Source organism: Mytilus californianus, unplaced genomic scaffold (assembly GCF_021869535.1).
Source record: "Mytilus californianus isolate M0D057914Y unplaced genomic scaffold, xbMytCali1.0.p SCAF_2, whole genome shotgun sequence".
NCBI lineage: Eukaryota > Metazoa > Mollusca > Bivalvia > Mytilida > Mytilidae > Mytilus > Mytilus californianus.
The window spans coordinates 97,777,315-97,803,740 of record NW_026262668.1 but is presented as its reverse complement, the minus strand read 5'-3'; the positions used below and the strand labels follow the sequence as shown (position 1 = coordinate 97,803,740).

At 32.1% G+C, this 26,426-nt stretch overlaps 1 long non-coding RNA gene across 1 annotated transcript; it reads right to left on the bottom strand.

The window, feature by feature from the left end:
• Positions 1-439: 439 nt before the first annotated feature.
• Positions 440-6,508, bottom strand: LOC127730514 (uncharacterized). The gene is made up of 3 exons (XR_007995139.1): positions 6,379-6,508; positions 3,825-3,901; positions 440-975 (listed from the first exon to the last, which is right to left on the bottom strand). It is a non-coding gene; the product is annotated as an uncharacterized LOC127730514 (long non-coding RNA).
• Positions 6,509-26,426: the final 19,918 nt, after the last annotated feature.

The following is a 26,426-nucleotide window of genomic DNA, read 5'->3' as shown; positions in this document are numbered from 1 at the left end:
CGACCTGGCATTGGCTCCTGAAATTATTTTGTCTTCTTTTAAAGATAGGTTTGAACAAACACATTGTGTGAGCCTCTTTGATATTAGTTATTCAAGGTAACTTGATTAAGCATTGATCTCTATAATCAGTAAGAAAGATTTTTATGCACAGTAAAAATATTTATGTGGTATCCCTACGTTTACCTTTTAGACTTTTTTTTCCAAAGTGATTTCCCCTATTATTACCAAATTCATCATTGGAAAAAATATTATTTACTAGAGATAATATATTTTGACATTCTTATGTATCACTATATTGATTAAATTATAACATGCATTTAGATCTAACATAGCAAGCTACACAGATTATGCTTGTTAGCTTCAGTGAGATCATTGAAGAGAATAAAGGTTGATTGAAAGATATGCATTTGGCTACAAATATAGTTTGAAAGCAAGCAAGCAAGAAATTAATTAAACAAAAGCAAGGCATACACCACGAGTTTGTTTAGTTTATTTTTTACAAACAACAGCACGTGAAAAGCAAACAACACAATCAACAAATACAGGCCAAAGATGTCTGTTTTATAAATATCGACGGATAGTATCACACAGTCATTAAACGTTCATAGATCACATCTTATGTTACAGTCACTGTCTACGGGACACATTCAACTTAATTAAACATGCGGTTCATTAATAACATATTCATAAGTCCGCCGCCACTTGATGATCCTTGGCCTCCGGATGATGATCCTCCTTGACCTTGGGACATTAATAAAAGTGGAAGCATGGACTCGCCCATTCCTCCTTCAGCCATCAACATAAGGGGCATCATGCTTCCCATACCACCTCTTCCGCCTCTACCGGACATGAGCATCTGAAGCATCAAAGGGTTCATTTTGCCGCCTTTTCCCATTGCCATCAATGCTGGCAACATGGCACTACTGCTACCTCCACGCATTTGCCTGACTGCTTGTTGTCTCTGTGCTGCTTGACCTGTAACATTTATTGTGCGTTATACTCGTTAAAGAATGTGATATTGTCCACTTTCCACGTGCTGTTACCAACATGCAGTCTTTTCATTATGATTGTTAATATTTACTATTCATTTAGTTAACTGGAGAATGTTTTAATCAGACAATGCCATTATTAATTCTCTCAAGATGTAACTTTTATTTTCTAAATAAAAAATTACGTACTGAACGACAAAAGAAACACAACACTTTGAATTTTATTAAACTATTTAAAGTTTGGTATTGCTTTTTTATAGATATAATGCTAGAATTAACAATGAATCTTTCGTTTTTCATCTATGTTTTACGTTCTAACCGAATAAAGATTCAGATTTAACGAAACCGTAGAACGAAAAAGTCAAATGCAGAATCAGAGTAAAACTATTTTCTGAATGGATAGACTTTGTTTCAATGATATCCTGCAGTATGAGTTATGATAACGTTATCTGCTCCCCCTCAAAGAGAACGCTAGGTTCGATGTGCTACTGCTTAAACTAGAAATAATCAAAATTTGGTTATATAATTTGACATAACTCTTTACTGATTTGGATTAAAGATGTTGAAATATGTATTCCCATGAAGTAAATATCGTTTGTTTAAAATTAAATTTGAAAACTGGGGTTTTGTATTTCTTTTTACGTTCAGTATATGATATGGGTGAAAAACAAAATGTTGTAATGGTTGGGATATACAAGTTATATGATGTGTTTTGCTGCTAAAAAGCCAGCTGTTCTGACTGTCAATGATATGTTAATAGAGATGTCATTTACATTGAACATGCACTTCAATGTTAATGTTAAGGAAGGAAGAGAAGAAAACTTAAACATAGAATTATTACACAGTTTACATTAATGAAAACACAAAACAAACAAAAAGCATTCAATGTATTTACTGAAAAATAACGAAATAGTATACACGTAACAAAAAACCGACTATGTGACACAGTCTATGACACAATCCACACTTGAAGAAGTCTTTTGTAAAGATTAGTGATGATTCCATCATTTCATCTTGTTCATTAACAGAAATGGAAGCATATTAGTGTTTCCGTTTCCGCCTGAGAAGGCTCTACTAAACATTTGATAGCGCATTAGGTCCTTTCCAGCATCACTTCCCATCATCAACATCATTGCTAAATTTGAACCTATCAAAAATGATGAGAGACAAATAGATAAGAATACATCCTTGTGTTCTTTTATTTGACTACATCTCTTTGAAGTATTTAAATTAATGTAACTCTTTTGACTTTTTTTTATTAACCCATTAAATATCTTAATTCTTTTTTATAAATTACTTTGTCACATTTATTTTTTTACTGAAAATCAAAGTGATATGAAACTACATTGAAATTGATAGCAAAAGTTAAGCGAAACTGAAGCTATTTTATAAAATGTAGATATATAAATGTTGTATATTTAAATTTTTGAACTTTATCTCTAAATTTAAAAACAAATGCAGAATTGAAATTTGCTAATAGATCTACTAGCTACATACTTGACATCTACTCTACAGATATGTATGTTACATCCCCTAAGTCTATGTAACATAATCGCTATATATCAGTGTAATAAATATCATTACTTCAAAAATCATGTTCTTCCTATCAAAGTATGAATATTGAAAGTCATAAGAAGGTCACATGGACAATTATCAAGATATTTTGGCCGCTTCGTCATATTGACAGTTTAACTACTATTTCGCATGATTCCAAAATCAATTGTCACATGAATGACCAGCCGTGTATAAAACCGCTGTCCTTCATGTTAATATTATGGATATGTTGACATTTTATTGGAGTCAGAGAGTCTATTTCCAATATATAAGATAATTAATGCATAAACGAGGTTCTAGTGAATCTTAAGGCTTAATAGAATTTGTCATCAGATGCAATAAAAGGTGTATAAAATATCTTATAATGTAACGAAGTACCACAAATTGTCACAGCAAATATCAATAAAATTACCTAAGCGAGGAATAGGTATAAAGAACTGATAAGGAATGAGTTAACATAGCTAACAATCAAATCGATGAAAATAATAATTTGATTACGTATATAATTATAGATCTGGAACAAAATTCCATTTCCTTTGCCATCTGAATAAAATTATTCTTAAATTAGAGGACACGTAAATTTGAAAGATATTGCATACATTTATTTATCCATCTAAAAAAATTAGCTCTTGAAAAGTTTGTGCAAAGGATTGCTGTTAAAAGACAGAAAAGTTAGTTCATTAAATTGGTGAGTCATGCAATACTAATAACCGTGCAAATAGTTGACATATAAACCATCAGAATTCGTCGTTCCATTGTTGAATATTTCAACCTACATGTATTTATAAATTTTATCTAAATGATATTTCGTTGGAAGTAAAACGATTTATAGAACTAATGCAAGAATTCGAATGTCGACGGTTTTCTTTTTATAACATTGACTTTCAATACAAAGTAGAAAATAAAAGAAGCTTTACATATTTGTTCAACGCATTCTGGTTTGTGTTCATTAAACTTGATTAACATCGCCTTGACATCAAAGCCAAAAGAGTGAAAGTACAGGATGTATTTCACATGTGAAATGTGTTTTTTCATTTACTGGTATTTTATCGCCACCAATGTTAAACATTATTTTAATTTTTTTTATTTAACCACATTAATTATCATTGAAATATCAGTTAAACTCGAGTTTTTACAGTACTCTTTTTGTAAACAAACAAAACGATATTTTATAGGAATATAAAACTTACAAACAAATGTTTTTGTTACAGTACTCAACATAATTTGCACGGAAATGTTTGATATTAGTATGATATAATTGAACTCGACTTCAATACTCACCAGCGGCCTGTGATCGGACATGAGCTACCATCACACACAACACTAAGGCAATTATCAATACGCACTTCATTGTGTCTCTGTAAAATAATCAAAGTTAAATCGTGAGTAAGAGGATAAGTAACAGATAAAAAGATCTTTAAAACTACATCTTAATGCTAAATTTAATATAGGCGAACAAAACTTGACAGTTCTGGACCAGAAAGAAATTACCAAAAGTATACAAACAGATCGCTTCTTCCTGGTTGGTTGTAATGCATTTCAACTTTGGTTATATGTAAGTCCAGCGAATGGTTTCTGATCAATTCAGGACAACATTTGATATATAATTATTGTTTTCCTAGTTTTTTCTTTTTAATTTTTGACAGGAATGTGTACAATTTGGTTGTGAGATTTTAAGTTGACACATCAGTAAATTTCTTACATCAACAGACGTCGAATAAATCCATATACCGAGAGGTTTTATCTTCTTTCGCTCCATAAATAAGATGTGTACATTTGCAATGCGAACTATGTATCTTTTGAATATCTTTTAGAACGTTATTTTACACCATTCGCATACTTCTAGACGTCATGCGATTGTTATACTATGGCCAAAAGTATGTATATATCACTGCTTGACACTTTACAGAATTTCATTCTTTGAACATTATTCATGTGCTTGCTTTTTTATTTTACAGAAAAAAACTATTTCAATTAAGTTTATATTGAGAGAACCATTTTTGTTTTTACTTTGTTAGACTAACTTATGGTTGAACTTTGACCCTAACTTTTTTTTTCATGGATAACTCTTGAATTAATGTTCACAGTTCAAAAAAGAATCAGGTAGATTACTGTCGAAAGAAGTAAAAATAGACCCTTTTTAGTCAATATCTATGACTACGATATTCATTAAAATTGATTTTCTCTTAAAGATCCTATATACTAGTATTCCTTATATCGGAAGAAAATCGTTTTGAAAGTGAAATGAATATGTGCACAAAAGAAATACCTCGTAATACTTTTTTGTGAGCCTGTTGGCTATTTAACGAAGTGCTTTTATCTTGCTCCTAATCCCTGTATAAAATTGTTGGCATGATAAAAAAAAAAACGTCAATGTTTATATTACAGAATAAAATTTGAGTGTAATTTCTTATGGGAAGATCAAATAAACAAAAACAACAACATTTTGAAGTACGCTTACAATATGATGTACAAATGTCAACAAACTTGTGGCGGAGCATTACATTTGCTCTCATAATCATTGAATGTATGCGCAATTGCTTATTTCAAATTTTTCTTTCGATGTATATCCCGATTGCATTTATTGTGTTTGCCCCTATTTCATTTTAATCCCCTCTTTCCCATTGTGTATGTCTACGCGCTCATTGGTATCCCTATACCATTAGCTTGCTGTATATGTCATGGATACGAATTTTCTCCTTTAAATAAGTAATACTAAAGGGATTCTTTTGATATTCTTATATATTTTATGGCTTTTTCTCAGAAAAAATATTTAAACGTGAATGTATTTGTATTAAGTCTAAAATGAACACTCGGAATCATTAAAACAAAAAATCATTTTTTTACAATAGTATAGTTAAGCTGCAAAACTTGAGAAACAACATTACAACATAATACCTTATTAGCAATTTCAATTTGTTGGATGTGTTAAAAAATAGTTCTTGTAATGTATTATTCTTGTCACGAAATCTAAAAGGTAATTAAAGTAACAGACATTTGAAAAGAGAAACACCCAATCACGTGGCATTTTATTTTTGTAACATAATTTATTAGGAAATACGACCAAATTTGTTGCTTTACGCTACCGAGCGTTACATTAAAGTAAATTTATGGGTAACAGAGAAAAAAATGAGAAATCACCACTTGCTCCTCTCTTAAACAAAATTATTAAAATGAATAACACAGATTGATAAGGATACAAACTCATTATAGATACCAGGCTTATATTTTGGTATTCGAGACTTGCGTTTCTTCTACAAAAGACCCATCAGTGGCGTTCGAAACAAAAGAGTTCAAGGGAATACGAAATAAAGAAGCATAAAAAATCGAAAATCCCGAAAAGTATTGCAAAACACGACTTAAGCAATCTATCTGGGAATAGATAAACTTTGTTGGTTTTCCAATTTGTTAGATATTGTAATATTGAAAATCATTTATTGAAGTTTTCTGATATTTCACAAATATTTTTTAAATGGTTTTCGTTTGTACTATACAAACAAACAAGAGCAAATGAATTCTAGCATACACATGTACTGTTATATTGTATTACTCTAAATGACAATCTATAAAACTGTTACAAATCAAACTTTTAAATAACTAACTGAGTATTGTATAAACGTTTATATTTCGCTTCTCTTTAAATATGCATGTTACTTAAAAGTGTAATATTTTCAAAAAAAATCCTCAGATGTACGTTAGTCCTGTAATGAAATTCAACCAAACATATCTCGATCTGAAAATTAGTTTAAAAAACAAACTCTTTTCTTCTTGCAAATCCAGTTGTAGAATAATTAATGCAAGATGTATCCCAAACTATGAATAAATTACAACTTACGTGATCAGAAAATCTACTGAAACTTTCAAGTTAATATGTCCTACTTGTTGTTAGGAGGCAAGCTACAAGTCTGATGATACTTGGTCTTCAACAAGTGGTTTTAAAGCCGTGACACTCCGTTTATGCAAATGATGTATAACAATGCATTAAAGTCGCCTATAATTAATGGTATTGCTGTCTTGTATGAATACTATTGTCTGTACACGACACGCTACATTTACCCCCAGGCAGTGACGTATTCGTGACCCTGTATAATAAAAAAAAGATGGACAAACGGTTTATTTTGCATGAAAGTTAAAAACTTCTAACGATCAAAATATTAGATAAGAAAGATATTTCTTTTTTAAAAAATGAATAAACTCTTTATTGGGATAGCAATCAGATGAAAATCTGTATTTTTACAATGGTCAGTGTGGCATTTTTACAATGGTCAGTGTGGTATTTTTACAATGGTCAGTATTGTTTACATGGCATTACATAACAAACGTCTATAGGTAAAGATGAACGTGGAAAGATGATGAATAATTACATGATCTGTCTTGCAATAAACAACGTATTATGATTTTAGAATTATACATAAAATATGAGGTTATTAAACTGACATAACTGTTAGATAATCGTTGCTAACAAATGGACGAGAAATTTGTTCTGAAACAAGTCAAACCACGTGCACAGGGAGGCCAGTCATTCAAATGAGGCAATAGTGAAAATAAAACTTCTATAATTATTGACCTAAAATGTTTACCCTATTTGATTATTTAAGCTGAATTTATATAAGCAAAATATTCAGAGTTCTAATTAAAATTTGGTTTAACAATCTAAAAGTTCAGACCGTCTTCTTTCTCATATATTGAGAAGTTTAAGATTTGTCAATTGGACACTCCAAACACTAATATCGATTTAAGTTATTTATTTTATATTTTTGTGATATGTTTATTTAAAAAAAACTATAACTGATCTAGTAAGTTTATGAAGAAAATGACCTCAGTTTAAAGCAATGTTTTGTTCTTTCTAGATAAACATTCTTCTTTAGCTGCTGTAAATTGATATATTAATAGAGGTAGTGTATGTCATTGAGACAACAATCCAACGACAATAGTGTCCAACATAGAAATCTACAGGTTTAATTAGTGAAAAGATACAAATGGTAATCAAAAACCATAGGTTGAAGAAAGACAAAACAAATAGCAGTCCTCACAACACTACAAAATAAAACAAATAGCAGTCCCCACAACACTACATGATAAAACAAATAGCAGTCCTCACAACACTACATGATAAAACAAATAGCAGTCCTCACAACACTACAATATAAAACAAATAGCAGTCCTCACAACACTACAAAATAAAACAAATAGCAGTCCTCACAACACTACAAAATAAAACAAATAGCAGTCCCCACAACACTACAAAATAAAACAAATAGCAGTCCTCACAACACTGCAAAATAAAACAAATAGCAGTCCTCACAACACTACAAAATAAAACAAATAGCAGTCCTCACAACACTACAAAATAAAACAAATAGCAGTCCTCACAACACTGCAAAATAAAACAAATAGCAGTCCTCACAACACTACAAAATAAAACAAATAGCAGTCCCCACAACACTACAAAATAAAACAAATAGCAGTCCTCACAACACTACAAAATAAAACAAATAGCAGTCCTCACAACACTACAATATAAAACAAATAGCCGTCCTCACAACACTACAAAATAAAACAAATAGCAGTCCTCACAACACTACAAAATAAAACAAATAGCAGTCCTCACAACACTACAATATAAAACAAATAGTAGTCCTCACAACACTACAAAATAAAACAAATAGCAGTCCCCACAACACTACATGATAAAACAAATAGCAGTCCTCACAACACTACATGATAAAACAAATAGCAGTCCTCACAACACTACAAAATAAAACAAATAGCAGTCCCCACAACACTACATGATAAAACAAATAGCAGTCCTCACAACACTGCAAAATAAAACAAATAGCAGTCCTCACAACACTACAAAATAAAACAAATAGCAGTCCTCACAACACTACAAAATAAAACAAATAGCAGTCCTCACAACACTATAAAATAAAACAAATAGCAGTCCCCACAACACTACAAAATAAAACAAATAGCAGTCCTCACAACACTGCAAAATAAAACAAATAGCAGTCCTCACAACACTACAAAATAAAACAAATAGCAGTCCTCACAACACTACAAAATAAAACAAATAGCAGTCCTCACAACACTGCAAAATAAAACAAATAGCAGTCCTCACAACACTACAAAATAAAACAAATAGCAGTCCCCACAACACTACAAAATAAAACAAATAGCAGTCCTCACAACACTACAAAATAAAACAAATAGCAGTCCTCACAACACTACAATATAAAACAAATAGCAGTCCTCACAACACTACAAAATAAAACAAATAGCAGTCCTCACAACACTACAAAATAAAACAAATAGCAGTCCTCACAACACTGCAAAATAAAACAAATAGCAGTCCTCACAACACTGCAAAATAAAACACAGATTGAACAACATGAACCCGAACAAACACCGCGGGGAGAACTCGGACTCTTCAGAAGGATATTCAGTTCTTATGAAAATGAGGAGATTTGGTGTAATAATTAATGAAAATTTCCATTAAAAAAGACAAAAGGACCAAAATGTGAACAGATATAGTTCACCGTACGGGTGCCGTACGGTCTTCAACAACTAGAAGAACATATACCATATACTTACAACTTACAACTCACCTTAGCACCAAGTGTCGCATAGGGCACAAAAGGAAGCCTTCCATCTAAGTCTGCTGCTTGTAGTTGTACTTCTACCCATGTCCTCCAACTAATGTCTATATTTTCTTTATCTACCATTCGTCTCCCAGTTTCCTTTGGTCTTCCTACATTTCTCTTTCCTGGTGGTGTCCAAGTCAAGGCGATTCGACAATCGTTCCATGGGTCAATCCTCATGGTGTGACTTATCCAAATCACTCTCCTGCTGCACATGTTGGCTCTTTGCAGTAGTTCTGTGTTGGAAATCGCAGCTGGCCAAAATATCCTGAATATTCTACGCAAGTTTTTGGTGTTAATGGTGTTAAGTCTTTCTTCATCTCTCTTGCTTATCTTCCAACATTCCGCGCCATAAAACAACACTGGTATAACATTGCTTTTATAAATTTCATTTTGGTGTTCCTACTATATTAGTTTGATGCCCATAGTTTTATAAGCTTGTAGTATGCTGCTCTTGCTTTTTTTTTTATTCTAATACCATATAGTTAGCTATAAAAGGCCCCCGTGATAAGTCGCACCCATAAACGACGAAAGACGGACGGGAGTGTGAGTACTAGAAATTAAAAAAAAATATTCGTGGTCATCTCTGACACATGCAGATGTTCCATAACAGTTAACCAAATCATAGTCCGTAATACTTTTGAAGAGATGATTTCAACTTTATCAAGAACCTTCGATTCAATAGCTTCAATGAAAACAGCAACACTATTTTAAGGAAATTGTTATAGAAAACGCAGGTCACGTACTACCGTATAATCTTGCAGTTATATACTCCGTATGTATGTGCAGCTTATTACTAAAAATAACGTAAGGGTCCCACGGAACCATTTGTCTCGCCTGCAATAGCTGCACTCAGTCTAAAAGTGTAATGTTGACTGTAAAAAGAAATTCCATTCATCACTAAAATACAAAAATGTTTTTTTTTTTTTTTAAATCTCACTTGTTTCTTCAGATGTTATTTCTTGGTCTTAAAGATTAGCTTATGTCCACGTTTCATAACAATCCAAGAATGTTTACACATTTATCTTGTCAAAATAATTTAATCCCAAGAGTGTTATGTAAATGTTAACTGCAAAAACTAAAGTCCTTCTATCAGTAAAATACTGAAAAATTAAAACAGATATTATCCAGAAAGAAAAACAAATTCTGCCAAAGTTTGATAAAATTCGTTGAAACTTTGACAAATTAACTGATGTCTAAACAACTTAAATACCAGTTGACTGCAAACAAAACCCTGATTCCTTTCATCAGCAGAAAAGAAAAAATGAAAAAAATATATTTTCATGACTGTGCTCTGATCTTCTGATCATGAAAATGCTTCAGTCCAATTGGCTTTTAACTTCAAGAGGGTTTGACAAAGTCGCAGACTCGTCAATAAAAATGAAAAGTTGACAATGATAATTTAAAGTTATCTCAAATATTCGCAAAGTTTAGTTCTTAAACTGTGCTATCATTTATTTGAAGTTCAGTGGGATAAATGCAGACGGAATAATCACCATTAACAACTTGCGGGATTTTCAGAGTCTACATCGCAAATCATAGACGTAACCAGATCTGCAAACACTATAAATAGTGGTGTCTCCCACTTCAATGGAACATTCAATTTTTTTATTACATGCCGCCATTGTGCAGATCATAATTTCATATTTTATTTTATTTTCTGATTTATGATAAGGCATTTCCCATTTGGTAACATGGACATACCTAGTATATTTATCTGTAATGCCAGTTTGAATCGAGGCGATTGAGTACTTGGTCTATCGTTTAGACACAAAGTTCTTATGAAACAAGGTTGGACTAATGTATGATGAAAACACACCGACAATGCCATGGCACAAAATCAAAAAACGAAGAAAAGACAAACAACAGTACAAAAAAAACACCAAGAAAACCAAAGACTGAGCAACACAAACCCCACAAAAACCCGAGAGCGATCCCAATCGCTCCGAGTCAAATTCAAATATAAATATCTAATTTCTGATCTTGAAAACCGCCCTAAGATCGCCAACTATACGTAAAAACAAAAATGTAAAAACACATTTATCGTTTATCTTTTTTTATATAGAAAAACCAATTCGTCTTTGTATATATATTAGAGGATGTCATATGGTATTGCCATTTGTTACTGTTGAAAATGTTTTTGTGACCTCTAGAAATCTGTTGTTTTTTTAAGGCATTGCTGTCTACTGTACGTCCGGAAAGTATTTGTGTCACGGAAGTTTTACAGGCGTATAGTACCACGTTTGTAAAACTGATCATCCGTATTACATGCGTTCTAAAACATCAGTTTTATGGACTTTCCTCAGACATTTATATAACGTCTGTTAAATCACATGTTTTATTTTTCATTAGAAAAATTATTGAAGAATAATGGCCTTATATATTTATTTCAGTGTGACATTCACAAACTGATACGTCAACGTGTAAAAAAAGGTTTAAAAGAAAACAGTTCACTAGTATATGTTTTGGTTCATGATAAAATTAAAGTTTGGACATCCACTAATGATGCAAATGTAGCGTGTACCTGTCTTTTTTGTGTTGCTTGGTTTCAGTCTAATATAATGAAGGTCATACAAGTAAATGCCATTTGTTTTAATTCAACGTGCAATGTGTAATTGTTGTACACTCAAGAAATACGCGTAAAGTTTGCTTAACACATTCATAAATAAAATAAAAGGCATGTTTAATATATGAAATACTGCATTTAAAATGTATACGGCAAAAGCATTACAAATAAAAGGAGATATGGCATATACGTCACAACACGTTACACAACGACAACAAAACCCAACAACATCAAGAGGGAAACATATAGTCTTCTACAAAACATCTAGAAGGAAACATATAGTCTCCAACAATAAAAAAAATAACTTATCGCAAGGATTTGTTTATCGTCAATGTATGCAAAAGAAGAAAATACACAGAACACGAAAATCTTTTCGTATATCTCCAGCAATTTGGAAAATATATATATGTAAAATATCAAATCTGCGGTAATAGAGGCACATTTGATACATATCGGAATTACAATTAACAAAACAATATTTGCTTTAAATAGTTCTTTGCGTGTCTAATTGCCGACCGCCTCATTGGTCTCGTGGTAGGGTGCTCGCCTCGAGTGCGGGAAGTCGTGATCTGGTCAATTAAAACTTGTATTTCCTACTTCTGCGCTAAGCACGCGATATATTAAGGAGAAAGAGCAACCATTGCTCCGAATAATGTGTCCACGTAAGGTGACATGTCTACTTGTGAACCTTGTGTACTAGCCAGAAATCTGACTCGGCGTGTCGGTCTATTACAAAAAGAAGTATTTATTTTCATATCTCATTAAAATGTTCTCGTCCTGAATATGCATTGTATTTGCCGCTGGATGTTAAACAGTAACCCCTTTCATCTTATTTGAGCCTTTTTGCAAGTTGTATCACCAGAAAGGGAATTTTAACAACCACAACATATACAGTTAATCCCAGATTTACCGAAAAACCATTTTAGTACATAATAAAACTTTGTTTTGATAAGATCTTTAATACCTTAGGAACGAATTTGCCGAATGTTCAGGAAATGCAGGGCCCAAACTGAAAAAAAGATATAGTCTAGATTTGTACAGGTTGTTTTTGAATTTATATATTTTCATTTGCATATGTACTTTTAAAGGCCTAATGTTCTTCGTGTTTGTTTGTAAAAGTATATTTTGGTAAATACTTTTGAATACCAACCGTAGAAAATTCTGGGATTCTTTGTCGTCATAGATTTTCATACATGGTGTTAAGATGCAAAGACGTATACATGTTTGTATGGTCAATATGCAGTCCGAACATTTTATCCAGCAAGTTCCTTTTGTATTCCTCGTAGTCCATAATAACTAACGGTTAACAAATTCATATTTCTTTCCGGTACGCTTCTCATGTTACTAGTTATCACTCCCTTTTTCTCAGACTTAATCTTATCCTCAAATTCAAACATGCGAGATATCGATAGATTTCTATAAAATAGTTCGTCAAACATCTTGTAAATTTCTTCAATTACCATAGCCTTTTTGCAAGGTCTAGTTGCGTCATGCGCTACCCAGAAATAAGTTAAATAAATTCTCATCCTACGAGTAAAAATATGTTTGATTGTTGCCTGTAAAAATTTGTTGAGTTTTCATTTTGTAGTAGAATGTTGTTTTTTTTTAATTTTGTAACAAATATTGATTGTTTCATTTTTACAACTTATGTAGCTCTCTTTATTGATTTTTTGTATAAAATTACCTCCCATTTAGATGAAAGATTATGTTTTAGAATTTCGTGTGCAAAAACAAATATGATGTAACATTTCAGAACTGCTTTGTGTCAAGAACAATTAATCTTACTGAGGGACAGTTTGATTCAGTCGCAAATTTAAAACAAGGGAGAGAAGCTCACATTTAAAGCTAGTGAGAGAGACTTACATTTAAAGCTAGGGGAGGGGCTCACATTTAAAGCTTGGGCGAGAGGCTTTCACATTTAAAGCTAAGGAGAGAGGCTCATATTTAAAGCTAGGTAGAGAGGCTCGCATTCAAATATAAGGAGATATCCTCACATTTAAAGCTAGGGATAGAGGCTCACATTTAAACTTGGGAGAGAGGCTCACATCTAAAGTCAGGGAGAGAGGCTCACAATTAAAAGTAGGGAGAGAGGTTCACATTTAAAGCTAGGATGAGAGGCTCACATTTTTATTACCGACCCTGCAAGGGCTGTATAGCCAGTCAAGGTCGTTAAAAACTTCCATTTGCACATTTAAATCTAGGTAGAGATGCTCGTATTTAAAGCTAGAGGGAGGCTCACATTGCAAAGTATGGATTTTGCTTTTTCTACAAATGTAACTGCAGCAGCTTCTACACAACAGTAAAAACATTATTTTCTAAAAGTCATAAATACATCAGAAGCAAATTGTATTAATTGATAAGTTAGTTATAATAGCACCCACGAGGAATATGTGAATTTTAGCGAACAAAATTTACAGACAAAGCTTATAAAATTTGAAATAAAACAATAAATACTTCAACAATAAATATATAGATGACGATCGGAATGAAATTGGAAATTAAGCAATTATTTAAAATAACTCGCATCACATTTTACTTAAATTCACGCACGAAGTACCTAAGACATCTAGAATTTTCCTTGACGTAAACGTCACAAAAGGAGACAAAATTAAATATATATTTAATATAGATAAACATGTGACAATTTCGTTCCTATATTTGAGTAGAAAAAGCTGCAATAATCCTCAATTCTTCAAATGTTTTATTTATAATCACAAGTAATACAACCAAACTACCTGCACTATTAAACACCTGATTTTCAGAGGAACGCAAAATTTGGTTGAAAAAAAATGTTTTAGAAAAAAATTTAATTAAACAGAGTTTTTATTCTAGTAAAATTATTATTATTATATGACATTTTTCTTCGGTAGAATGGTTTAAGAAATAAAGTTTCTTGAAATCACTTTGCTACCTCGACTTCTCCCGATGACCAGTAGACCATTGCAATACACTGAGTCTAATACACCATTGCAATACACTGAGTCTAATACACAGGTCACTTCATTTAATTAAATATTGGACTTCAAAGATAAACTTATTATGTCATAAGGACAGTCGCTGCTTTCTGATAATCGATTCAATATACCATTGAGGTACAATTTCATGGTAAAGCTTGCAAATTTATGTTTAAGAGTTGTATGGTATACTGACTTGAGACTTAATGAAATAAATCAACATAAGAGCATAGCTAGTTACCATCGAACACATACAAGTACTAAAACTTGACTAGATAAAAAAAGACTGATATATGTCATATTTACATTATCCGAATCTTTAAAATCAAAATTTGGTTCCCTTTCCGCGGATAATTATGAAGTATCTGACCAAATAATATGCTGCAAATCATAATATCATGCGGCGCAGAAAGTCAGAAATATTTTTTCAGTTCAAATTCCAATTTTGGTTAAGATACCATGTAGGCTTGCTATCTCGTTGGCTATTACGAAGCATCTATCTATTTACCAATTTATGTCCTTATACTCACGAGACATCAAAAATAAGGAATAACAAATGTAGTGAAAAAAGTGAAAGGCATGTTAAAAATCCAATGTCAATTTATACTGCATCTTTAAGGGAAATTTCACATAATTGTTCTTTGATTACAAAAATAAATATGTAAGCGTAAAAAGGTTTATAACTTCTCATTTTCAGATTGATTTGACATTGCGTAAAAATCAGTAAAATAAGGTTGAACCTCCTCCCCTTTCATATATATGACCATCCATCTCCCTTTTGATAGTTTTTAGGTCCCTTAATAATTGATATAGAAATAAGGAGTTGTGGGATTGTTGTCAGTGAGACAACTATCCACCAAGGGACATGAATGTAAATAACTACATGTCAACGTACTGTCTTCTATAAAAAGATACCTATGTCATATAGACAGATTTAACAGACCCCGGGTTAACAAAGTTTTAAATAATTCAAAGGATAAAACTAACTACATGAATTAAGCTAATAACATTTAACGAAAAACAAGACATATTACAACAAACGACAAATAATAGAATACAGACTCATCACTTGGGATAGGCAAGTACAGAAAAAGTCGGGCTTAACATATTTGTGAGTGCTGCATTCTCCCCTAACCTGTAACAGTGTTGTAACAGCACAACATTAAAGCAAACTGTAGGAAATAGTTGAAAAGATATTGACTCGTCTCACCGGTACTTAGTATAACAAAATATTCAAATTACCGATATAAGAGTACTTGCAATTACAGAAAGCTATTCCAAAGCTTAATTTCAAATAATAGATAAACCATTGTTTCCCATACATAAATATCAATAAATACACCTCCAACCGATTTAGTGCAAAGATATCATAAGTAGTCTTAGAAAAATATGAAGTTGTGCAATGCCAAAGTGTCAGTATTGACGTGATGTAGTACATACGTTATTACAACTAGAAATTATTACATGTTTAGCTATGTGTTAAACAATTAAAAATAAAATAAATTAATTTTGAGCGAACTAAAAAGGATAGTGTTATTAACCTCGTAAAACATTTCATTTATACCACTCTGTGAGCATTGCTGCCATAAACATTGTATTAAGAATTCATCATTTTATCATCGGCTAAAAGTAAAACTTAGAAATATGAAGTCTTGCATTAAGATGATATATGGTTAGAAACAAACAAACATCCATATAAGAGAGCTTTAAAAATATCAAATAACCACGCTATGGAAAAGCTGATAATAATGGTAATCAAAATGTATTGAGAGAACAACCCATACTGATACCAGAAAGTCCAACTTGAGTATACAAATCACGATGTTCGACTGGTTGTCTCCAGTCCCATAGAAACACCATACTGAGAAGAAAAAACCCGTCTGCTTTGCTTTTTTTTTAAACACAGTCAAATATATGGGACAATAATTAAATTGAATGTCCTGTGAGTGCCTTTATTTCTCTATCCCTATCTCTTAGAATTTGTTTATGCTTTCAAAGTTCAACAATTAAAAAAGTTGTAGATTTTTGAGTCCCCTATAATGGCTCCCTTGTTGTCCTGCTGTTTTTCTATTTCGGGAAACCAGATAGAAAGGGAAATTTTCAAACAGAGCATTCACGTGTAATTGTTATTTATGCTGGTTCGAAAATATTTCGTAAAGATTGTCGTTTTCTTCTAAAAACAGTAAGGCGGCACTGTTTATTTGAATGTTGATTTCCTTCCTATATTTTTTTAGGCGGTGACTAACACATGAGGTTGAATGTTAGTTGCATCATATAACGATAAAAAGATGTGATATGATTGCCAATGAGACGACTTTCTACCAGAGACCAATTGACGTAGATGTAAAGAATGTCCTTGTATTTTCATTTATGTCATGTTTATAAGTATAGTTTTATTATACGTGGAATGTATTTTACTTTTTGAAAGTACTACATGTACTAAAAAGACATGTTAGAAAAGTTACTTCCCATATTATGAAAAAAGTAGTTTATGTACTGAAATATCAAAGACACCTATATGTTCGGAAAAGAAATACAATCATTGGATGTTTCCTACATTTTTTTCAATGCAAAACTATTACATTTAAGGTTCAAATGTATCATTCCTGAGAGAGAAAATCGAATCCTGTCTAAAAAGTAATTTGAATATCCATTCTATCTGTATATAATGAAATTCTGCCAATATAGGCACACCCAGTCAATTAGAATTCTATCGTTACCATTATTTTTATATTTTTATCATTATTGTTCGGTCATTACTATTGTTGATAATTAAATTTGAAAATATAAGTAATATAACCAAACTTAGATTGATTGATTGATTGATTGGTTGGTGTTAAACGCCACTTTCAGCACTATTGCGCTATTTCGTGCCGGTCAGTTTTTATTGGTGGAGGAAGCCGGAGTGACCGGAGAAAACAACCGACCCTATGTAGGAAAACTGTCAATCCTAGTCAATTAAGATTGGAGAAAAGCGCACCTGCCACGTGTGGGATTAGAACTCACAACCTCCGTTTTGACAGGCTAGTGATACAGTAGTTCGACTACTTAGACCACTCGGTCACCGAGGCCCCTCCCAAACTTTGATTAAGTGATCATAATTTATTGATTGAATAAGGAAGGCACCTAACAATTCCGAGAAAAAAACGAATATGTCAGTCCTGCAACTCAATTGAAGATGAGAAACATTTTATATTGTAGGAAAAACTCAGCTTTTATTTAAAAAAATAATCAAGGAAAATTGTACAAAATTTTTAAGGATTTGGAAAATAATGCAAAAATGAAATATATTCTTTTCCCATCAACACTAAAACAGCATAGGTTCCTCTACAGAACAGTCGTTAGTACTAAGGGTGGGGCTCGTAATTGAATTATAAACTATATCATCATACATAATTATAAGTTTATTTACATATACACAATGTGCTTTCTACTTGTATGTTATACTATGTCTTGTTAAGTTGTCCTGAATCATATCAGTTTGTTTATCTGTTAAAAAAGTTTTTGATTGAATTGAATTGTATTGCAATAATGTTGTTGTTGCTCTTTTAAAGTGAGAAAGGGGTCCATAACTTTATTTATATTGTTCTGGTTTTTTCTTATTCAATGTTTATGAAATAATTGAAATTAGTAATAAGAACATATCTGTTTGTTGATGAGTAGATTAATGAAGCAATAGTCAACGACTTGCCAGATAGCAACATATTCCTGTGTCGTTTAATTTATTTTAGTACATCAACCCCATATCACTTTTCTATATCGTGAAATATATATTGTGTTTCATAATTTTAAGGTTACAAATGTCCATGTGAAATAGGTTTGATCAATTAAATAGTGTCCACGTGCTTCAAAGTTGTTTATTTTTGTGTTTTTCTTCAGTTTAACAATGTTTATTTACGAAGAATGTGTGCATAGCTCGTTAGTCTGCTGTTATTAATCCTAAAAAAGACAATGCTACATCTATTATCACTGTCGGCACAGGTCTAGCATATGTCCATGTCTTAAGTTGTAAATAAAGAAAAAAGTGACCATTAAACATTTATTTGACACTTAACATTAAAAAGTGACCATACATCACCCCTCGTCCGTTGTCAGGTCATAACTTGTCTATATTAATCCTGACATGATATTTTCTGTGTGATAGTGCGGCATGATTTATCATTTTTGTACCAATTGTTGACAGAAAACATGTCAATTTCTAAAAGCACTACGATCTCATATGCAATACATGTAAATAAAAAAGGTCAAGATCCAACTGAAAATGACCACCCATAAAATTACAGGTAAACTAGGTAAATAAATAATTGTCCAATATTTTTTTAATCACAGTATGTATTCAAACCGTTATTTAAATTATGAATTTGAATTTTATTTCTCATTAACTACAAATTATATAGTTACAGAGAATATAAACAAGTCCAAATTGAAAACAACGTTCAAACCTATGATTGCGTTGGATAAAAACCGCAATTTTTATACGGGTGCATGCAAAACAAATTTCTTGGTAGTGGGGTCTAAATACAGCACATACAACATTTTCCAAAAGACTAATAAAGTGAAAAAGTATATTTTAACAAAACGCATTTTAATAATTAATTTAATACCAAACAGGAAAAACAATAAACTTGCGGAAAAGATTGTATACCGCAAACATGAGATGCAAAAATTGGTACACCATATCCGGATTTCGACAATTAATGTCTCTTCAGTGATGTTAGGAATCGAAACGGTATTTGGAAGGCCATATAGTTTAGCTCAATTTAGGATATACTCTTGAATATAAACAATTACATTGAATATAAAAGCACATATCAATTTCAAGAGGGAGAGAGCGTCCTAATAATTAGTGTATGTCAATATCAACACAGATTAACTTAATGAATAAAAAGTAATGTGGAAAAATGTGAGCAGTTCTATATAGAAACCCAGCAACCCTAAAAATCGGAAATCTGCTAGAACTTACTAAGACATGTTTTTGTTAATACATGTTTTGTTTATAAATGGAATATATTGACATCGGCAAAAGTACGTTATATGTTCACCTACATACACATCTGGTCATATCTTTTTGGTATAAAACAGATATAAAAACTATTCTTCTTATAATTGGTAACAACCACAATCTTGAACACACTTGCAGATATGATGAATTTTGCTTGTAAGCATCTATCATGGTTCTCCAAAACTTAATTCAGTATCTAAACTCTAGAAACATTGGTATATATATGGGCATGTGTACCAGACAAACGGCATTTAAGATATGGACCGATTTATCTTTTATTAAATTTATAACCCTTTTGGTCGTGACTAAACGTTTTATGTTCTTGGCTTTCTCTGATACACGTGCCATGGGCGGAGAAATTAAATCTTATTCTTTTTACTACCAGGGATTCTTAATTCCTGCTAGTGGACTACCATTTGCACCATTTGCACCATTTGCACAGTGCCCAGTGCTTCGGTTTGCGAAGGACCTTTTAACGAATTGATAGGACATTTGAGGGGGATCAGGAGTTTAACACGTTTTAGCGAAAAGTAAAACTACATGTATATTTACTCAAAATATTATAACACATGTATTTTATTGCCCCAAAAAAGAAAAATTACAATGAAAACGACAAAGTTAGTATCTTACGAGGTCTTTTCCAACACAAATTAATCATTACGTTAGACTATGTTTGACAGAGAAATAACGGATGTCTAAGTCAAAATCAGTACATCTAAATTGAGCATTGTTAGTGTAAATTCGACACTTAGATCATTGGAGGTTGTGTGTAAAAACGACAACTTAAGAAAGAGTCTTTAGCATTTTCGAGATATCTGCCACATTCATAGAAATAAGAATCTGTGAGAATGCATCTGAAAAGTTCGTCTTTCAAACTATTGCTTTTACCTTAAATATTAGCAATTCTTGTTCCAGTCGGACAATAAAGTGGTGCTTTCGATTCTTTTCTTTATTGTAGGTGTGTTTGAGCCTAGATGATAAAATACTGTATTTTGACGATTCTAGAGTGAAAACAATTCCAAAGAGTAACTAAAAATATAAATGCGCATATTGAAGCAACCTAAAATTATCATTGCCCATTTCATAGAATGATGTTATGTTTTAATGGTCAAACACACAATTTCAAAATATAATATTTGTTTAAAATGCAGCACTAAAATCATAATAGAGGGTTTTCTATATGGATTTGATTTTGAATATAAAAGCATATTCACCTGAATAAAAGTGCTAAAACCTTGATGTGTAGTTGGTTTGGGTGAATAATTGTAATTAAATACATTGTTTTCTTTCGTAATATGGAATAAAACAATTACTGATTCTGAACTCAAATAATAGTATTACAAAATCCGTTCTAGCCTGGAATTAATATATCAGTGATCATACATAATGGGCCTTTGGTACATTCCCCTATACTATTTATAGTAGAAGCTCAGTAAGAACTATATTGAGGTACAGAATCATCCGTACTTATAGTTATGTTTTTGTTTGTGAGTTGATGATAGAATGGAATGGACGGTGAATGCGATAAAATTGTGCATTATTTATAATGGGAATGGTACTATTTAATATTTGATCGTTTGGAATAACACTTCTTACATAAGTTAGGGTTAAAACATAGAGTTTTCAGTAACAGTATTTATAAAAATATAAATGCAAATAACTTTAAAAGTATACCAATATAAATTATCGTTCAAGTAATTAATATGGTATTTCTAAACTCTGTAATTTTTGCTAAAATGAGTGATAAAAAAATAAGATGAACTTTTTCTTTACTAAAAGATAATTGGTATAATTAAATGTGGGCAAACCAGGAGTAAACCGTCTCTAACATGTTCACTGGTAGTTTTGATTTTCCGCTAAAATTTCCCGCTTCGGTTTTGACATTATTTAAATAAATTATTTTGTTTGTAAATTTCCACTTCATAAAACCATGTAATTGTTTTAAAACTATGGTTGCAACTCTCAAAGTTGACAACTCCGGCTTTTTTCATGATGCTCCCTTGGTCTAAATGCTCTTTAGCATTTTTATTTTTTTTAATTTTTAAACTTTTTGTCACAGCCTACCCGATAATGTTATTTCAGGACAGATTTTTTGAAACATGGATATTAATTACATTTTTAAGTCAAGTAAATAATGTCTACTTTTATGTAATGTATTGATTTTTTTTATCATGAACACATTTTCATGATGATGTTCCTATTAACATGTCTTTCTTCAATTAGTTTATATCAATATTTCACATGTTATAGTAGATATGGTTTAAATATAATCGTAATAGAGAGATGGACTTGAAGCAAATCTACAGTACAAGTATTGCCCTCTACGTCGAAGTTCACGATCAACAAAGAACCAAACTAGTTATTATTTTTACTAATTTCCGCTGTAACAGTATAACTGACATTTTTTTTTATATAAGTATTATATTTCTAATCAATAAATAATTGTTCTAAATAATCTTTATTTCAACTGATGTCTCTTTATCTGTCTGAATTAAGACAAGGTTATTGTTGTTGACATGTAGCTGTAGGCTGCAATAAAATAAATAGTCAAATTATTATGTATTTACATCTACGAATTTGGTATGTTAATTCGTACTGAAATACGTCAGAAAAAACAACAATAAAAACAAAACCAAATAATGATAATCTGATAAAGTGAAAAAGATATATGATTTCACTCAATTGTATTGCATGTTTAAAAATGCTAGTAAAACAACATAATTTTTTTTAAGTGTCATTACTTTTAGACAATAAAAGTACACGAAACAGAAGGTCAAAAGTGGAAATAAGATCACAATAACCGATAGCTATTTCAAAAATGATTTGATAAATACATTGTTCTGAGCACTGAACACTTGTTACATACACAAAAATAGTAACAAAAAATGGAGTTTACAAGTGTTACAATGAAAGGTTATAATTTATAAATTTAGCCATTAGGTTGACTCAGCGGTGACATATACATATAGAATACAAGTAGAGACAATCCTACTTCTGTGATATTTGGACTTAGTACATTATAGTCGATTCATCAATGAAATTCTTGTCGTTCTTTCAAGATGATGATCAGCCACATAAATGCTTCCTTTAACTTTGTATTTAGCACAGACGTACGCTACTAAACAAAGTAACAGGATGATGTAACAACAAACAAAAATGCAACATACAAATTATTCCAGTTATACGGAAAACCATGGTCGATATTAACTTCAGTTAAAACAAACGTTTACACAAATAATTTTACATTAGATATTGTGAAATTCATGGGTGCTGTCGTCTCCTAGTGTATGACATATACAGTTTTAAGAATTTGTTGTTAAGAAGTTCTATATATTGAATTTTAGCACTCATTTAATTCATATTATTACATTGGTCGCATCAAAGCAAATTGTGAATGCGTAGAAAGATACTGTTCCTTACATTTCTACTTTAATTCCATTAAAAAGCCCATTTCCAATTTAAAAAAAAAAAATAACTAATCAAAGAATTCAAATATCGAAAGCTATTTAACTCGTGACCGAACAACACTGATAATTAACTCATGCGCATTCGTGAATTAATGTGTTGTTCGGTCACTCGTTGAATATTTTTCTATATTTGAATTCTTCGAATAGTTATTTTATAAATCTTACATGTTAATATTGAACTGAGTTTCGCCAGATGTTGTTCATAAACAAAAAAATCATTTATTTTAAAATTACTGCCGGTGTTAATATCCATTCCGATATTTGGAGAAGTATCCTACAAAAAGTAGAATTGATCCATTACTGTTTAAAATTAATATCTTTAAAAATCCTGAAATTTATTACCCATTCAGTATCTAAAGATGTCTATTTATGTTTTAACTAAACTAACTACATGTAAAGACTACAAGTAAATGAACATGTTTCAAACATACATGTATGAATATAAGATGTGGGCTACTCTTCCATGAGTAATAACCAAATGGCACAGTACAACAGGAAAAATATCTATTTAATTCAAGATTTGAATAATTCAAGAAATACTATGTGAAATAAAATCGGCCGCATGTGGTATGGGTTTTGCTCATTGTTGAAGGTTGTACGAACACCTTATGGTTGCTTACATCCACGTTGTTTGTACAGTCGAGTTGCCTCATAGGCAATCAATCCACATCTCCTAATTTCTGATCAAAGAATTAAATAATTCAAGAAATACTAATGCCTTAGGGAAAAAACAGTAAACGAGGTGTTGCAAGACGATACAAACCGCCGGCATTTGTAATATTGGCAAGTAGGTGCTCTTCTGGTAACAGAAGTAACAAAAGTTCCTCTAATGGAAATAGAGTGAACGAGGGGCACAACCCCACACTGACGCTGGGCCATAACCTGAATAACGCTTTCCCGGTATTCGGATGATAAATAATTCAAAACTGGTACCAGTAATGAACCGGCCGCTCTGGTAAACAAGAGAAAACCATGGTATAACGTAGTATTATAGGGTCATGACCCCCCTGTCATCTTGCCAGATTCCGTCAAAATGAGTAGGTCTTCACACATCATTCCCAACAAAACGAGTTTACTACATGGTAGTTGGTACTGACTTACGATAAAGCTTATCAATTAAAAAATACAGACCAAAACACAAAAACTTAACTATAACAACTGAACCATGAAAATGAGGTCAAGGTCAGAAGACACCCGCCAGTTGGACATGTACATCTTACAATCATTCCATACACCAAATATAGTAGACCTATTGCTTATAGTATCTGAGATATGGACTTAACCACGAAAACTTAACCTTGTTCACTGATCTATGAAATGAGGTCGAGGTCAAGTGGAAACTGTCTGACGGGCATGAGGACATGCAAGGTACGCGAATACCATATATAGTTATCCTTTTACTCATAATAAAAGAGAAATTAAGAATACTGAAAATCTTAACCTTTTTTTTCCAAGTAGTCACTGAACCATAAAAACGAGATCAAGGACAATGGATATATGACAGACTTAAACTTCATGCCGTAAGGCCTCTATATACAAAGTATGAAGGATTCTGATTTTCTACCTTCTGAAATATTAAGCCTTTTAAGCTAATGCAGCCGCCGGATCACTATCCCTATGTCGAGCTTTCTGCAAGTCGCAGGCTCGACAAAAATGCAGTTTTATACAAAACATATAGAATATATTTTTCATGCTCTTCATATCTATTATAATTTACCAAATACGAATGTAGCTCGTGTATGCACCCAACTTTAAATTCTGTATCCGACACCCCATTCTGCTCAAATGCGATGCTCCATCTATAATTCTTAACGAATGTGAATGTGTTTGGTCTTTAACGCCACAAAAGGGGAGAGGGTTTCTTAAGTACGGAAATAAATTGAAAACGAGTCAAAGGAGACCCATTTAAAATGTAAAACAGGGGTTTGTCTGTAATAGGGTATTTAATTTGAAAAAGGCACGTAACATGCTCATAGGACAAAGATCTGCCTCCCCTTGAGGAATAATAAAGTCGTATAGAGTACTTCTTTGGTTAGCTTTCAAACTGCGAATCTACAAATGCAATTTATATATATTATGTGAAATATTAAATGACAAATCGTTAATAAAAAATTGGTCGGACTCCAATATCATATTATAATCGACCGTGAGCTCACCTGATTGTATAATCTTGCAAAATTGCTCAAGTAACAGGATTTATTCAAAATTCATGTACACACACTGTAACTGATTGGCTGTCAATTTAAACAATAACTTAATCGGCCCCACAATTGAATAGCAACAATGACTGAGAAAAAATGCAAAAAACGAAATGTCCCTCAAAACACCAATCTGACTCCACTCTAGAGGCCATCAGAAGGACTGTCCGCTTGAATTCTGCTAGGATCGAAATCCGAGACCTGACAATCTTGATAATTCCAGGAGGGACGAACATTATTGCTCATGACTACAGACGATGACTGATTGACGTTCCCTGTGACTACACACAAAACCCACAACTCATGATTCATGACACCCCAGGAGGATATTGGATAGCGCTCTTTTTTGAGTCGATACTGCACTGACATCATACACCGCCCAGCCATTATTAGTACATCTAGAAGCCGCCATTCGAATGCTTTGCATATGTTTTAAATACTCTTGGGCTTTGGACGTTCATTTTTCTAAAATAATTGCCATGAAAATCATAAAGGCAAAAGTTCAAGTTTCTATATAGCTTAAAGAATCTGGTTTCTTATTAATCACTGTAAGAACACCTCCTTTTAAAACAAAATCGCCATCCAAGTAGAAATCGGAAGTTAAACCTTTAGCCGATTTTAACAATAGTCAATACTCCTAAATGAACAAACTCACCAAGCAAAATATTTTCCTTAATCTTTCCCGGAATATGAGCCCCAATTGTGAACAGATATATCATGTTAAGGAGGGGTATTTGCGAAAAATACCAGTCGAGAGAATGTTAAATTTCGCGAGCCGTAAGGTGAGGGAAATTCATTCTCAAGACTGGTATTTTTCGCAAATACCCCTCAAGAACATGCTATATCTGTTTAATTACACCGAATGTTAACATTCAAAAACGCATTGATGATCGTGACGTTACAAGCGTCCAGTCGGATAGAGTATTTTGAACAGATATATCATGTTAAGGAGGGGCATTTGCGAAAAATACCAGTCGAGAGAATGTTAAATTTCGCGAGCCGTAAGGCGAGGGAAATACATTCTCAAGACTGGCATTTTTCGCAAATACCCCTCA